The 17,843-nt window shown below is 39.1% G+C and overlaps 1 protein-coding gene across 1 annotated transcript in view; it reads left to right on the top strand.

Moving 5' to 3' along the window:
• Positions 1–17,843, top strand: part of RCAN2 (regulator of calcineurin 2) — a 92,828-nt gene that overhangs the window by 9,711 nt on the left and 65,274 nt on the right. The window lies entirely within an intron of this gene.

Here is a 17,843-nt window from a genome sequence, read left to right as displayed (position 1 = left end):
TGCAGAATACTGAAATATGGGTACATATCTTCATAGCAACCATTGTTGCAGTCATGATGGAGGTGGCAAAGTTAATCATGTGAAAGTGTCTCCCACTTGCTGATCATGTACCACTGTGATGAGAGGCTGCCTTTCTTCTATTTTCTCATAGAATCATTTAGGTTGGAAAAGACCTTTAAGATTATTGAGTCCAACCGTTAACTTAACACTGCCAAGTCCACCACTAAACCATGTCTGTAAGAGCCACATCTTCATGTTTTTTAAACACCTCCAGGGATGGTGACTCAACCAGTTCCCTGGGCAGCCTGTTCAGTGCTTAATAACCCTTTCAGTGAAGAAATTTTTCCTAATGTCCAATTTAAACCTCCCCTGGTGTAACTTGAGGCCGTTTCCATTCATCCTATCACTTGTGAACTTGGGAGAAGAGACTGACACCCACCTTGCTACAACTTCCTTTCAGGTAGTTGTAGAGAGTGGTAAGGTCTCAAATATTTTAAGTTACCTGAAATACTCTTTTATCTGGAAAATCTAAGATGAATGATAGTGAGAACAAAGACAAGAGGAGCTGGGTGAGAATATTTTTAACTCTGCAATTAGTCTAAAACAGAATGTTGAAAACAATATCCTCTTCAAATTAAAAAAAAAAAAAAATAAAAATTCAAGTTTTGCAGGAAGTGTTCAGTTCCTGTTTCTTAGCCTAGGATTCTTCCTGATGAAGAAGTTGGGAATATAAAACTGGCAGCTTGGGGCTTTGATGAAATTAGTCTAGGCTAATTGTTATAGGCACATCTGAGGTTACTTGAGTGTCTTGTCCAGAATTTTCAATTTGGAAACAAGCTGGCAAGTGGTAAAGTGGGTTTTGGCTGGAACTGGCTGATGAAGTACCCAGATAAAACTACAGATTCACTGGAACCAAAGCTGGCCTCGATGGACAAAGGGTCTTTAATGGGGAAATTACCAGATGAAAGGGAAATAAAACAAGACTCCTAAGGATACATGCTTCCTGTTAAAGGTACTGAAAGAGGTATCTGTTGAGGCTGCACAAGAGGAATTATTTGGGTTTAAGTTTTTAGGCATCTTTGTCTTCCATAATGATGTCTTGTGTATGTTTGAGTAATACAGATTAAAAGAAAATAAAAGTTCATACCACAGCACTAAAATGGTGCACCATTTTATTGTATTTAAGTCTTTTTGCTAGTAAGCATCTTGCACTTATGTTGTGCCATTTTGTGGAATTTTGTAACCATCTGGTAATGAACTTCACTAAATATGAAGGGGTTTGAAAGTCCAGTTTTAAAGGAAGAAAATGGAAGCCTGCCTAGAACTAGAGAATCTCTCTTCATCCTTTAGAGATTCTATCCCCACTTGCTCCTGAGCTTTCCCTTTTGAGAGCTGTATTCTAGGATTTAGCTGATGGCTTAGTTAGAAAATGGAATGGGTGATTATGTAAGTATGTGGGATAGCAATCCCCAAAGACTTGCAGGACTTAAGGATGTGTCTTAAGAATAGCAGCTGGGTTGTGAAGGTGGATATTCTGTTCCATGTGCATGTCTGTAAACTATCTGTCAATAACATGGATTGAACAGCTCTGTTTGCAGGTAAGTAGTTACTCCTGTAAGTCTGTATTAAACTAGATGGGATTACCTTCAGATTTCTCATTAAATCCAAGGACCTGGGGAGCTGATTATGATTTTTATTATTCCTGTAGAACATGTACTTGTGCTCCCAGTTGATTAATACCCGTAATCCTTTCTATTATTAACTGTTGCTGCAGGATAAGAGCACACATGAATTCAATATAAAATATTGTCAAGTTACTAAGCTAAAGTTCAAAATCTCACAGAATCACAATCAATAAATGCTGCTAACACTCATATCTTCAGTTATATATTGATCCAATGTATATGTAGTGGTACACTAAACTTCTTAAAGAACATACTACAGTAATGTTTATATCTACAGTAGTTTCATGGTGTTATCCATTCTACAGAAAGTAAAGTTTTTGCAATGTATCTTTTGACTTTTACTCCTGACCTACACTTTTAGGAGGAAAACGGAGGTATGATTGGTTTGGAAGTTACAAGTTAGCTAGCAACAAAAGCCAGAGAAACGGGTCATTGGAAATGGTTGTTTTGATTTGGTGTGTGAACTTGCTGCGTAAATAATATTTAAATATATAAACTTCTGAGTGGTTTTGGCATGCAACAGTATTAATGTAAAGAATTTGTGCTGACAGCTTTAAAGTTACGTTACCTGGAGTGTCTTAAGAGGCTGAACTGTCAAGTTCAAATTTTTCACACAAATGTCTAAGCAATATACTCACTAAAGATAGGTTTTTAAAAGCAAATGCCTTAAATATTTTTGTTTTAATTTGAAGGCATTTAACTACTTTGTATCAGATATAGGGTAAATTCCAGTTTGTGCATGAATATATGGGCTTGCACCAACCCTGAGGGAACACTTAGCTGCACATACACCTGCACTGTGGATAAGCTGACTTGCTTTGTCTGTTCTTACTGCATCCTGTATCAGGTATACTCTTTCACCAATATCATGTGGCTGTACAGCACTTCTTAGAAGGGATTCTGTGTTGCCTACCAAGAGTGATGATGGCATCTGTAGGGAGCCTGAGTTTGGACCTTCATTTTTCTGAAGATGAGGAATTCTTGCAGCTGAAGGCCATGTCCTTTACAGACAAAGAAACTGTATCAGGTCAGGCTTGAGTTTTCTCCTGGCTGGCACCTTAAGGTCTCAACATAGTGAGTCTGAAGAGTTGTGGGCTCTGGGATCTGAGGATGAGTGTTGCCATCTGGCTTAAAGGAAGCTGCTCCAGAGTGACTGCCTGATCTTAAAACACTGGTAGAAGAAAGGGGAAATACAGATTATTACTATCTACGTGTATCCAATTTTGCTACAGGAACAAAGCGGGAAATATAGATTAGTACTATCTACATGTATCTAATTTTGCTACAGTAACAAAGCATCTGGTCAAAAAAATATTTCCCTACCTTTCAGACCTGTGTTCTTGGAAAGAAATCTCTACTTAGGTCAGGAGAATGCCCTGGATAGCTAGGCCGATAATACGGGCATTTAAGGATTTGCACAGGATGGCTTAGCAGCTTCAATGCACTAACAGCTTGCTACAACTGAAGGGAGGTGGTTTGGCTTATCTCTCCGCTCCCATGATGGACAGCCTGCTCCTTCATACAGAAAATGAAATTGTGCCTTCTTTACAATGTGGCTAGAAAATGCTGAGCTTTTTAGTTTTTAAGGAAGAACAAAGGCATGGAGAAGTAGATTATCCAACAGGCCTGTTGCAAAGCTGGGATCACATTCAGCTGTGTCCCTATCACTGTCCTGTGTTCTGATCATTTGTTTTCGCATATAACCTGTTAATGGTAGGGGCAGATTTTTTTGGTTTTTTTGACTGTACAGCACTGACTTGCTTGGGTCATGGAAGTCTTATTGTGGAGAAGCTAAAAATAAAACTATTCCTAAACGCTGGGATTTGCCACATATCTCTTGGAAAAACTGATGGGACTATTTACGTGAGCAAGATATGGCAAAATTGAGACTGTTATTTTTGGCTGAAAGTGTGACTGAATGGGAGGTGCTACTCCTTTTATCTCTCCTGATAAAGCAACTGTGGTGGCGAGCCAAAGGGCATGACTGATTACTCCTAAGGGTGGATATGTGTGTGTTTTAACAGTTAATTGCTACACATAGTCCTCAGGCTTTCCGGATAGTAACCCTTTTGTTGTGCTTTTGTTATGCATATATCACTGTTTTGTAAAACCATCCTTTCTGTAACATGACTGTGTAGTTTCCTTCAGGCTGAAACTGGTAAGCACACTGTCAAAGTGAAGCATCTTTGTCTCTTAAGATGGTTCCTTCAGATGCCTCAGGAAATGCTTACACAAAACTGTCACTATTAGAATATGCTTACGTGAGGGAAGGATGTGTTTCCTCCAGCTGTTTAGAGGCTGTATGCTCTTCTTTTTTCCGCTGTTTTGGCTCAAATTGGAAGGAGCACCTATTAAATTTAGTAGTTGTATTTCAGATAAAGAATGATTAATTGGTTTCTGAGCATTTCAGTTATGGTGGAGCTGCCTAGGAGTCAGAGTCCATTAAGTGCTTTTTCTTGCCGGTGTAATTCAAACCAATAGGAGATGATATGATTTCTGTGTGAGAAAATACAGTGACTAAACATGTGCCCAGTTCTGGACTTCCCAGTACAAGGAAGACATGGACATACTGGAGAGAGTCCAGTGAAGGGGCATCTTATCAGTGTGTATTAACACCTGAAGTGAGGGTGCAAAGATGTCAGAGACAGGCTCTTTTCAGTGGTGCCCAGTGACAGGGCCAGAGGCAGTGGGCACAAACTGAAGCACAGGAGGTTTCTTCTGAACATCAGGAAACACGTTTGTTTTTACTGTGAGAGTGACTGAGCACTGGCACAGGTTGCCCAGGGAGATGGTGCAGCCTCCCTCCACCGAGGTCTTCAAAAGCTGTCTGGATGTGGTCCTGGGCAGTTAGCTCTTGGTGGCCCTGCTTGAGTGTGGGGCGGGGGCAGGGTTGGACAAGATGACTTCCAGAGGTCCCTTCCACCCTCAACTGTTCTGTGGTTCTGTGAACATATGTTGAAGTGTATCCTAATTCTTCTGATGAGGAGGGTCAGTGTGTGAATGCAAGATTGGGGAATGAAGGTGATTAAAAATACATTTCCTGAACTGTGAGCTTAGTGGAAGTGGGGTGGGGAAGGGAGGAGAAGTCAAACTAGCAAGTCAATGGAAAAGATAATTCTGTTTTAATGGAAGGACTTTATTATGAAAACAGTTACTATTTCATGAGGGATTCTTTCACATTACAACTTTATTTACATATTGGATGACTACTTGCTTTTACTACAGAAGCCAATGTTAGACTTCCTTTGACTTTTTTTTTTTTAGATGTATTATTGAGCTTAGGCCTTGAAAAAGATTTAAGGCTACCTCAAGTGAGTGCTGGAATATTTGTTCAAGGATGGTGCTTTAAGAGAACTCTGTAGCCTTACTTGGAAAGGCTTTTTTTTCTTTGTAACTTGGATTTAGCTTTCTCAACAAAGCACATCTTCATGCTGCTATTTTTATTTTTAAGGTGCAGTAAAAGCCACTGGACTGTTCAGTGGTCTGCTGTGTTGTCTTTAACTTTTATATGTTGGTTCTGGAACTGAAACTTTCTACTGATGCATTGACTCTGAAGCATATAATTGAAATGTGTCTGTTCAGGGCTCCTTTTAAACAAAGTGGAGCCGGTGTGTCTGCTGCCATGTGTGAAATGTTTCTTTGGTTCCCTTTTCCCACAGGCTAATTCAAGAAGATGCTCTAGGAAGCAGGCTTTGTTTCTGCAGGGGAAGATCTGTTTCTTTTGACTTACGTTTAAAAAATCTGCATTGTGAAGTCAGAACCTTTTTGGTCATATGACATCACTAAAGCCTCTAGGTGTTGAGTCATCGTTATATTTAGAGGGTGGCACACTTCTTTTTAGTCTAATATTAGTATTCAAGCCTGGACTCAGTGGAAGGTCACCCTAGCAAAGATGAAGTCACCGCTCCAGGGCTGGAAAGGAATGCAGGCTTCATTCTGTCTTCCTGGTACACTTGCTGTTGCTTTGTTTTACTTTCAGTTTTTCTACCTTTTAAGGTTAAGGTTGTTGTCTGTTGATAGGATAACATTATCAGAAACTGCAACTTGAAGCAGACTGTGCCTTGTGCTGTGGAATCTCTACCTACTTTTTGTTCTGCTTTATAAATGGAATGAATGTTATTCCCTGTCATTCTATAAAAATTGAAGTGTTTCTTCACTGTACACTGTGTATGTATTTTTTTGTTAGATGCAGAGAGCTTGCAAAGAAAGGCTGCAGGAGCAGTGTCCTTCAGCACTTCATGAATCGTAGCTGCCCTCTGGGAATCCTATCTTGCACTCTTCTCTGGGGTGGCAGTTTAGAGACATCTAAGAAATACTTTTTTGTATGATGGAGTCACTAAAATATAGCTATAGGAGGCTGTTCTTGCTCTGAGAAGTATGCAGTCTAAAAAAAATTAATTTTCCGTGGCATTTATTCTGTAACTAACTTCAAATACTTTCTCTGTGAACTGTATCAGTGCAATACAGTATTTCAGCTGAAAACACCTCTGAACTTTCAAGCTCTGCACCTGAGAGTTCATCTGACTGCTGGGGTGATAACCACAACTTTTGCAGCCTCATTACATAAGTCCTCTCTACATCCTAAAAAAGCTGTTGATATTTGTCATTCATAAACCTGCCTTAGTTTACTTTCTACAGTATAGCTGCTGGCCCTCTTTAGTCAACTATGTATTGACGCATGGAATGGGATGTTGGTGTAACAACTCCTCTGTATAGCTGTTGTTTCTGTGCTTTACTCACAGGTCAGTTGTAAGTTATGTTGAGGAGCTCACATAACAAAAACAGTCACTTCATGAAGTCGAATATACTGTATCATATGAACTACCTAAACATGACTGGCACGATGTCATGGTTTAACCCCAGCTGGCAACTAAGTGCCACACAGCCACTCGCTCACTCCCCCCGATGGGATGGGGGAGAGAATTGGAAGTGCAAAAGTGAGAGAACTCTTGGGTTGAGATAAAGACAGTTTAATAGGTAAAGCAAAAGCCATGCATACAAGTGAAGCAAAACAAGGAATTCATTCACCGCTTCCCATTGGCAGGCAGGTGTTCAGCCATCTCCAGGAAAGCAGGGCTCCATCATGTGTAACGGTCGGTGACTTGGGAAGACAAATGCCATCGCTCTGAATGTCCCCCCGCTTCCTTCTTCCCCCAGCTTTATATGCCGAGCATGGTGTCACGTGGTCTGGAATATCCCTTTGGTCAGCTGAGGACAGCTGTCCCAGCTGTGTCCCCTTACAACTTCTTGTGCCCCCCCCCGCTTGCTGGCAGGGTGGTGTGAGAAGCAGAAAAGGCCTTGACTCTGTGTAAGCACTGCTCAGCAATGACTAAAACACCCCTGTATTATCAACACTGTTTTCAGCACAAATCCAGAGCATAGCCTCATACTAGCTACTATGAAGAAAATTAACTCTATCCCAGCCAAAACCAGCACACACCAAGATGCACAAAGCATATGAATGCCTAGAACTCCCTAGGACTGTAGAACCACAGTAACGGTAAGGTCCTGAGGTTTTACTGGAGAAAGGGCAGTAGCGAAGTTAACCTTCATTGACATTTGGGATCTATTGAGTGTTTGTTCTGATTCAGGGGAAGAAACTGAATTAGTTTTGATTGGTGTGGTTTGTGTATTCAGAATTTTAATACATATATATAAGATTATTTAAGGTTGCTCTTGTCACTGTTAACAAGACAACTTGCTGAGGGTACTAAAGACAGCTCATGTATTTATGTATGCATATAGGGTCTGACACTAGTATTCTCTGAGGTGATCTGCAGAATTTGTAATGGAACTGTAAGGAGTCGTTAGTCTAGTCTGATTTAGGCATTCCTTCTGTCTTCCTTCTTAGTTGGTTCTGGCAGTTACTAAAAGGCTTTAGTGTTTCTGCTGTCTTTCTGGAAAAATGCATAAGCTTTACGATTTGATAGTCTTTGAAGAAACACAAAGGGCATGCTGAGATTGTGCAATTGTAACAGTATGGTTAAGTTAAATCTGTGCGTATGCTCACTTCATCCCATGCATCCCAAGGTATACTTGGCCACGATTATCATGTTGACATCCAGGAATTGCCAAGCTCCAAGTATTCCTCAATTCAATCAGTGTTCAATTCCCACTCTGAAAACGCGTTTTTTTAAAAACAAGCAAACAAAACCCAACCAACCAACCAAAAAAAGTAACAAGTATTTCTGGGCCTGAAATGCCACTGTCTGTAATGTGGATGCTGTCTAATAATTTATACAGTACTTGGGCTTATTTTCCCATACATGCATGGGGTGCTTGGTAGCACAAATGCCCTTGTTTCGATAGGAGAACATGACTGGCAAAAGACCAACCGGGTTAAAGGTAGGCCTGTATTTGTTGCAGCTGGAATTTGGAGTAGTGCTTCAAAGCATCTAAATACTAGTTCCTTGTAAATTACAAAAATAAACTGATTAATGTTCTTTCCAGAACACACAAGACAGCAGTTACTGTCTGCTTTTTAAATTTGGAAATGTACTTTTCTACTTAAGAGCAGCTATGGAAAACTTCTAGTATTGCCTTTCTGTGGTCATGATCTGCTCTGCAGTCTAGAGGGAACACGTTACCTCAAGGAACCACCGTGGGTGGGAAATCTTTCCTGGGAAAGGACTGTTCAGGGTACGTACTTCAATTTTTTTTTTTGTACAGGAATATAATTTTCTTATCAGTTCTGCTAAAATACACAGAGTTTTGAATAAGGAGACATTTTAACAAAGGTGTTGGTAAAACCATGCCAAGGTTTATGAAGACCTTCTGTTGTGGCATGAGAAAACGTAGGCTCTAGGAGCCAGAGGGAATTGCAAGGTCTTATCTGTAAGTCAGGAAAGAATTGTTCTGTTAATTACTCCTTTCTCTAACACAATGGACTTTGTAGGATAAACTGTGGGTAGGTCTGACTTAGATATCCCTAAACACTCTACAAATTTAGATTAAGATTCCACTTTGCAGTTGTCTGTCTCCTGTAATAGGTTGAACTAAATTCCTGGACTTAAATGCCTTTTGATCTTTGAGGAAGTTGAGATCTGGCCTGGAACACTGAGGCTAGTATGCCTTTCCTCTGAACTCGCTACCAGTGTTAGCTGGGACACGGGAGTTCAACCAAGGACTTCTGCTGAGAGACATTTTGTTGTTTTTTTTCCTTCTGATTATCCTGCTTGAAAGTATTTGAGAGTTTCACTGTGTGTACATGGAATACTGAGCCTTTTTTTTTTTTTTCCAGGATGATAGCAGGATATGTTGCTTTCTGGGATGATGACCAAGAGAACCTAGCAGCAATCTCTCCATGCAATTTTATGCTATTTCATATTTACCAAGTTTGAGAGTGTTGGATTTATTGTAACTGGTGGTACTTGCTATTCTTGATGAGGGTTACTCCTGTTTTGGTTTTTTTTTGCTTTTTTTCTTGTCTGGCAGTCTAAGGTGTAGCATGTTTTTGTAAAGCAATATAAAGCCAAGAATATAAACACTGGGTCACCCTTGGAATAAACCACAGCAATGTATTCTACAGGAACTTCCTTGCATCTAATTGAAACTTCACTTGGCACAGTGCGTATTAAAGCAAGAAGTCAACCCTTCTGGTATCTGCTGACACAAGCAAGAGCTACGTCTTCCAAAGGGAAAAGCTGCCTCTATGTAGTTTATAGAAGAGTCTTTGGTTTGTTCTATTAAGTAGTTCTTATCGGCTAATATCTGTTAATAATCAAACATGGTTTTTCCCTTCTCCCTCCAGCAAACTGTCATTCTGAAGTCAACAAAAATACTGTTTTTCTAGCTGATAGTAATCAAAAAGTGCAGTAAAGCCATTCTAATGTGGTTAGGGCAGCAGCTGTTCCTTATTTTAATACCATCCGAGGTCCTAATCCATCCACAAGTTCCGATATCAGTTTTCTGGCCTAAGGAAAAGGCTTCTAAATGAAGGTCAACCTTAATTACCAATGCATAAAGACATTGCATTTACAGAAACTACATTCTGGCTTAATTGCATTCAAAACAGTAAATTTACGGCTCTAATTACTAGTTATTTAAGGGAATTCTCAAATGTTTCATACAAAATATATGTTAAGAACTCTGCACAAGAGTTTAATGTAATTAATAAATCAATTCATGCTTGATAGAGGTAGGAAAAAAGTAATGCTTGAAAAAGATTGTAGTCTTAGAAAATGAGGGATACTGGAAAGTGATTTGAGGTAATACAGAGCAGAGAAGAGAGAGACAGCAGCGTTAAAATTGTGGCATTGGTTAAGACAAATTCTGCAATAGATTTGAGCACAAAGGTGAGAGATCATATTCAGAGTTGAATCAAGGTGAAATGAATTATCAGTTACTTCTGTGCATTTGAAAACATGTTTTCTTCTGTGCCAGATAAATTCATGCTTCTTTGTGGTTGATGGAAGTTTAGGCATTGGCTGCAATAGTGCAAGGATTTCTCTATGGCTATGTTCTCAGATCCAATCATTAGGCAACAGATCTGCTGATAAACTATATCGTTTTGTCAGCTGAGGAATTTGTTCAAATTCTTAGTTTCCCGTGTAGTACGAGTTTTAAAAACTAATGTGTCTTGTACTTTTTTATTGTCTTGCTTTAATGTGATTTCTTTTAACTGTAGGTTCTTTTCCTCTAATTTGATTGCATTTTGTAGACGCTTTACCCTGCTTAAATTACATGACTTTTGTACTGGGCTTTGAAATTTAATACAGAAGTAGAGGCACTGCAAATATGGTAGATGTAATGTGTATGTCTCGGAGGGATAAGAGAAACTTTTTCCATGTGATAGAGACTAATGAGCTGGAAGTTAAGATGATAGTAGGATGGGAAAAAAATTACAGTATCCCTGGCAAGAGAGTAATGAAGGTGTCTGTTACACTGCAGCAGGGTGGATTCAAATCAGTATGTGTTGTCTTTAATTGGTTTTGCATTTAGTCTAAAAAGCATAAAGACATTGTAAGACTGCTGTATGCAATCATTTAGAAATGTTGCATTTAATGTTACTGGAACAAGTATTGGGGAGAAATCTGATAACTTCATCCCTGCGTTTCCAGTGTGTGGCTGGCTTACAAGGGAAGAACAAAACTAAAAACTTCAGAAGATGCTGGGGAAATGAGGTACCAGCCCCTGACTGAGTGGGAGTTGGCCCCCATTTTAAGATCTTAATAACAGACTGGTGTGCACCATGGGGCTGACTTCTAAAAGCCATGATAAAGTCAAGCAATGCATGTCTTTTCTGTTTTTATCCTTCATGACTCTTCTGGATGGTGATTGTTTATCTATTTCTCAAGATAGTTCTTCTTGAAAGTTTTGGGGTTTTTTTTTTTTGTTTAATAGCTGGAGTCCGTGGTGTCCCTGACTGAAAATACAGTCTGTTCATTCAGGCTGAAATACCACCAGTGCTGAAGTGAAGGGAATGGGTATTTCACATGGCTGAGATTGTGTTGCATCAAGCCACAGGGCTATGTAGACCAGCCTTCTGCCAGTTTGGAAACTGGAGTTATTTTTATGTGGTTTTCCTTCAGTTGCTGGGACAGAGCCACGTACAGACTGAGGGCACTGACAGAGCACAGGCCCTGATCCAGAGGCTAGGTCCTATGCAATATGAAACATTTTTAATATACATTAGCAAGTTTACTTTCTTTTGGCACTGGTTGCTTTCACGTTCTTGCCTTTGCAAAGCTTTTGGGTGGATTCTTCCAAGAATGTCTGTTTAACAAGAAAAGAGTAAATTCAAGTTATAAAATGATATATACTTAAATGAATAACTTTTAGACCTGTTCTGTTCTTACCTGATAGTGATCCTGTTCCTCTGAATAAATGTGCGTGGCTGCTTTTCACCATCTGACTTAAAGGTTTTGGCCGTGGACAGTTCCAAATTCCTTTAAAGTCTGCTGCTGTCAACAGGAACTGCAAAAATGTATCACAGGATGGTGTTATGCTGTCCTTCCTTCCTGTGTCCTTCTGTAAATCCCCTTATCTTTTGTATCTGTAACTGCAAATCTTCCTTGTTACTATGACCATTTCATTTCAGGTGTTTCTCTCAACAGTGTTGAGTATATCTGCTGTGTGCTCTGTAATACAGCTGCTTCTGATATGAGCTTTCTAATTGTTCCTGTTTGTCTTGTAGTTAGAGGGAGAAACACAATAGCAGAAATGATACAGGAGTGTTTCTTAGGAAGATAATAGGTCTTTCCAGTTTCAAATGATTTAAATAATAAAGTTTATACCTCTTAAGTATTTCCCAAATAAATAGTTTTATTCATTACTGGTTGTCTTAATCTGTCACCCTCACAGTTTTGAAACTAAAGTTTTTTCTGGCTCCCTGCTGTTTTATGACCTACATATAGCAGATGCAGTGTGTCCTGTGTATGTATTTAAATTTTGAGAAATTTTTGTGGAGGTAACTGTCACTTACTGAAGCATAGTTCAGATTATCTATTCAAAACCCTACTGCACTGTAGTCTTTCTGTTGATCTAAAATGTATGATCAGATTGACATTATGTAGTGACAATGAAAACAACCATTTAAAATAGCTTGTCCAAACTATGTATCTGCATTTCATGTATTTATTTCAGGTCTAAGAATTCAATCCTTATCTGATCTTTGTCAGAGTTTTAAACCAGAAAAAGATGGATGTATGCCTTACCAATACCTTTACTGAATATATTACAAAATAAGATGAGATTTTTCTGAAACTCTTATCTTCCATTCCCAGTACAATCCTGTATTTTTCCCGGTCATTCTTTCTCTTTTTTTTTTTCTCCTGTTAGTAGGTCTTGCACAGATCTGCACTTTGAATGACAATTATTCTAACGTAAAAAACGGACAACCAACTACTCTCTGGTAGTATATATGAAGGGTGGGGAATGGATTCTGAACACTAACAGATGCTGGATTCCCAGAAAATTCTTCATAAGCTGAAAGTCATGTGAAGGCAGTGACTGTTTTAGAATTTTGTGTGGTTTATATGTACGACAAATATGCGGTACAGAGTTTCTGGATAGGCTGATCTTGCTGAAATATTTGGTACCTACCTTGCTTTTTCTTCTAATTCTGCATTAGCAGTTAATGCCCTCCATACCTACTTTGTTTTTGAAGGACATTCAGCTATCCTTTATCCATGTTCTTGTAGTATATGGACTGCTATTAGCCCCAGACCTATAAAACATAGGTTGCGTCACTATTCTGTGATACTGATTTTTAGGAAAACTTTAGATTCTTGTTAATGCCTTCTGTGGTTTTGAGCTTTATGGTATACCTGAATCACCATCTGTATGTGGGGTTGGTTGTTTTTTTTTTTTTGGTGTTTTTTTTTTTTTTTTTTTACTTTTTCCCTAAGGTCATATCTTAGGTGTGTGTAGGGTAGGGTGAAGGAAGGTATTTGAAACTGGGGTTCTCACACAGATACATCACTTTTGAAAACTGGGTAGAAGCATCAATATTGTGGAATTTGAGATTAAAATTATGAAAGTGAAACGCACTGTTCCACTTCTTTCTGGTCTCTCCTTGCACCTAATAATCATGCAGCAAGTCACCTTGATAGTGAAGATAAACTTAATTTATACGCACTTAGACTATTTACAGTGTATAAAGGAAAATCCTGGCTGGTGCAGAAAAAAGTCACACTTTCTGTGAATAATCCACTGTGTGTGAACTAAAGGACATCAGAATGTGTGTGCTCTGGTTGTATCAAGTGCCATGGGTGCCATCTGCTGACTCCTTCATGTACCACATAGCTCTTCAGCTGTGGGAAGAAGGAAAGATAACATATGTTAGGGAGTGTGGTTTTAAATACCCTGCCACTCAAATATAAGTTTTAATCCTTGCTGATTTTGTACAATATGAACAATAGTGTTCATCCTAAATGTATTTGAGTCATTTCAGCCCTGCAAAATAGTTTTGCAGAGTAATTATTATTATTAGTGTTCTTTTGCAGTGTTTTTGCTTACAGTGAACCTAGGTCTTAATTTTTGCAGTGTATTGTGGCTCATTTTCTGAACTCAGCTTCTAGCCTTGCACTTTTTTATCTTTTCAACTTCTTTACGTTCTGAACTCTTTCCTTATTCCACTTGTTATATTCCATTTATGGTATCCTGTATATAGCTAGGAAGCGAGACAGAAATAATTTATTGTGCTTGCTTGCAAACCTGGTAAAATAGATTCTTTTGTCCTCAGTGAACATACCAGCAGTGCTGCCAGGTGAGGTGATACAAATAGTTGGCTATACCTGATTTAGTAACAAAGCTGAGAGGAGGGGCAAACTGGAGGAGTACAATTTAGCTAGACCCTAGAGTAGTTTATAGCCTATTTATTAAATTGGTTTTAAAGGGAAACTTCTGCTTTGTCTTGCTTGTCATAGTTTTCTTTAAAACCTAAATTGATGTATTGCTTTGGCTCACTCAACTGAATGTCAGTGAGTATCTACTGAGAAGAAATTCAATCCTAATAAGCATGAAAGTGTAATAGCTTAGGCTGTGTTGCTGCTGTAAATCAAATAATGTTCTGGCAAGGGTTCCAGCACTATAATGTGAGATAATGTTTTCAACTGAATTGTTAAAATGGCCTGTGACACACTTTTGGCTGAGGAGAAATAGTACTTTTCCTAACAACTTCCAGACATAGTCCAGGAGTCTGCATGGTCACAGCAATCATTCCCAATAGCCATTTCAGAAGCTAAGGGTGAACAGTTTCCTTGAAATAATTTATTTATCACTTAATAGCATAGATGTGGCCAGCACATGGCAGTTTGTGTCAGGGTCCTAACTGTACCAACAGGCTTTAGTTACGGTGACAAGTGTCACCTTCTGCTTATCGGTCCAGGAGCTCCATTAAAGCTCAGGATGGGGCCTTCATTCCTGGTCTGAACAATTACGTAGGTCTACCTTTCTCCAGTCCTGTACTTGGCCGCACATTGTAGCCTTGGACTTACATTGCAGCCTTTCTAGCTTTGGCTCTCGTCCCATCTCTTTCTCCTCCTGACTCCCTGGATAGACCTAGACCTGTTTCCATTGCTTTCTGTGGCCAGGGCTGTCAATGGTTGCTGTCACCAGCACCCTGCTCTGTCCACCCTTTTCAGATGCTGTGGACAGGCCCTGGTCTGTGAGGGTACTGCCTGCACTGTGGTCACCCTCAGCTTCCAGCTAATCCTCATTCATGAAGCAGCTTTGCTCTTGCTACTCCCTGACAGTTGGGCTCAGGACTTGGGAATGGGCCTTGACACCACTTAACTTCTGTCATGTAGAAGTAGCTCCAGTGTCCTGATACCAGCCTAAGCCTGCTGGATTAACTGAAGATTTCTCATATGGTATCTTGGGATCATATGATTAAACATACAGTCAGGGTTTAGGCTAGTTACTTGTGGAAGTATTGCATATGAAATAGGGACAATAATTCTAGAAATGTCCAGTGGGGGACAAAGAACACATTTTACAGAGTTGTGCAAAATCAAAGGTTGGGTGCACCTTCTTTATGAGACCCTAGTGTAAATCAAGCAGTGCTCCAAAGACTCTCAACATACGTGAAAGCAGAATGCAAAGGCAGATCCTGATGGAAAGTAGTGCAACTTCAATCTTGGTGAACATCAGTGCCAGAGATGATGTCCTGAAGGTGCTTCACTAGTGTCTGAACCCACATGTGGCTAGCAGTAATGGGCTGAGCTTGAAAGTGCAGGTAAGTCAGAAACGGGTGTTGAGAGAAGTTTATAAACATTCTTTCTTCCTGTTACCTGATCTTCCAAACCACAGTAGAAAATATAGTATCTACAGGAGAAGATTATAGTTGAAAACCTTGGAATGATACCATCAAGACTCCTCTATTTCCTACCCAACTTTATTTGCATGTAGCAACACACTTAATATTCCAGAGTTGTTTTCCTTCCTTGTAAGGACAAAAGCAAAACATTTGGAAGCCTTTAACACAAAAATGGGGTCACTGAAACCCTAATATAGAAGTGCTGTGAAGGTATGTGCTTGGGATACAAGAACAAAGAATCATTTTCCAGCTTTTTTGATTTTTTTCACAGAACTTGAGGCTAGTTTTCCTGCTTTGACTTCAGTTCGAAGGAGCATGCAGCCTGCCTTTAAAATTACATTTGAGTCTTCCATGGTTGAATGAGAATGAAACTAGTATTTTTTTTTTCCATGTATAATTTGGTTCTTGATTACCTGAGGTTTTCTAATGAAACCCATTTTGACTGAACAAAAAACCTTATGGAGTTCTCATCCTGGCCTCCTTCTAGATACTTGAGATAGATGCCTGCCTACTTTGTCAGAAAGATTGGAGAAAACATCTGAGATGGGAATTCATACAGTTCCTTTGCCTTTGCTTTTTTCCTCATGCTGTTTGCTTTCCTCTGGATCACAGTCTTGCTTTGTGCAGATTATAAAATCGGAGCGTGCTGCTGTGTATGTATTCTGTCTGTCATTTCATGATGTAGGTTCTAATTTTCAAATTACTTGCTCTTAAATAAAACATACTTCTAGAAGATAATCTATTTTCTAAAAGCTTGTTTGTATTATTGATGTGTGTTACCGTGATATGTTTGACAGACATGTGAAACTTGAGTTATGTAAAATTTCAGACAGTTTATACAGTCACTCAAACTCTGAATTAAAACACTGCTAACTTGTACATTGCAGTTGAACTGAAGCTGAGTAGGAATTATCTGCAAGGTTTGAACAGAACATTTTATGCAACTGAAATTTAAGTGCTCTGCAGTGCTGAAGGCAGTCTTCCAAAAAGCAAGTATTGATATAAGCACCACAGGAAACCAATGGCTTCTCAGTGCTTTACATTAATAAATTACTTTTAATACTACTTAATTGTCTGCTGAGCTCAGAATCCTAATATGTTTTTAAATAACCAGTGTTTCATCTCTCTGTGTGTGTATATATATATACACCTTGTACTTTCGTATTTGTTCAAGATTTTATGGGTGTCCTAATGTGCTAGCTAACTTTTGATGAAGTAGCTTCACGTCTGTACTGATAACAGGAAACTGAATCTACAAGTGTGACAGTTTTTAGACAAACACTGAATACTGGGTTACATAGTTGATCTTTATGAAGTTAACAATTTTTCAGTGCTTAGAAAAGATCTTGTTCTTCTAACTTCAGATGAATGGCTGGTATTTTGTAGCCAATTCCTTTTAAACAGGTGGGACAATGCCTGGAAAAAGATGTCTAGAATGGGTTGGAAGGGTTTAGAATCTGGCCCATGGGGAGTGATGGTAGAAATCAGTGCCTGAAAACTTGAACTACAAAAAAAAGAGGCCTGAGGCACAAAAAACCCCTTGGAACAAATGCTAATCCTGTTCCTGGAGATCTAGTTTTGCAGTCTTCCTGTACTCCTAAAAGTGTCACTGATGGGCATGTTAGTTACAACAAAAAAGGTCAACCCTCCACCCCCGTTGAAACTGGAAGCTTAAATTTCTTTTGCTTGCTTGCCCCATGAACATGGCTACACTGCTATGTTTAAAGTAGTTTCAGTCTACTGCTTACCTTATGTACTTAGGTAAGCAGTAGGTTCTGTGCAGCCTAAGAAAAAGATAGTAGCTTATTTTTGTGAGGGAAGCTATTGATACTGTAAATGTGAGCTTTTACCTAACTTTTAGGATGTTTGCCTTTTCACTGTTGGAATCTCTCATCTGTCTAAATAGACTCACCAGAAGGTGGGGATAAGGAACTTCTTATAAGCTTGGAAAGGAAACATGGGAGCTTTTTCTTTGCACTTCTGCTTCTCAGCGGTACTTTAAATTCTCCACTTGATATATGCCAGTAATTCAAATCATAAAATTGTATTTGGATATGATTCCACTTACTCTCTCAACTACCCTCACCATGATTTGAAAAAAAACCCACAACCGAGACTACATAGGTAAAATAGCCTTCAAATATCTCTTTCTAGGTCTTGTGTTTTGTTTTGGTTTTTTTTTTTTCCTTCTAATCCCCATCTATTCTTTGTCAGTGTTTGCCTCTATCAAGCTGTTTAGCTGTGAATTGTACGTGCTCTGTTCTTCATACCAGCTGACACAAGGATACCACCTCCACCTACAAAAGAAATGATTCAAGATACATACTAAGTGGAAGATCCTTAGTGGATAGTTTGGTATCCATGCTGTGGAGAGGAAGCGTAACCAAATGATTACAGAC

The sequence above is a fragment of the Harpia harpyja genome, chromosome 15, assembly GCF_026419915.1.
Source record: "Harpia harpyja isolate bHarHar1 chromosome 15, bHarHar1 primary haplotype, whole genome shotgun sequence".
In the NCBI taxonomy this organism is placed as follows: domain Eukaryota; kingdom Metazoa; phylum Chordata; class Aves; order Accipitriformes; family Accipitridae; genus Harpia; species Harpia harpyja.
This window is presented reverse-complemented; position numbering and strand designations above follow the sequence as displayed.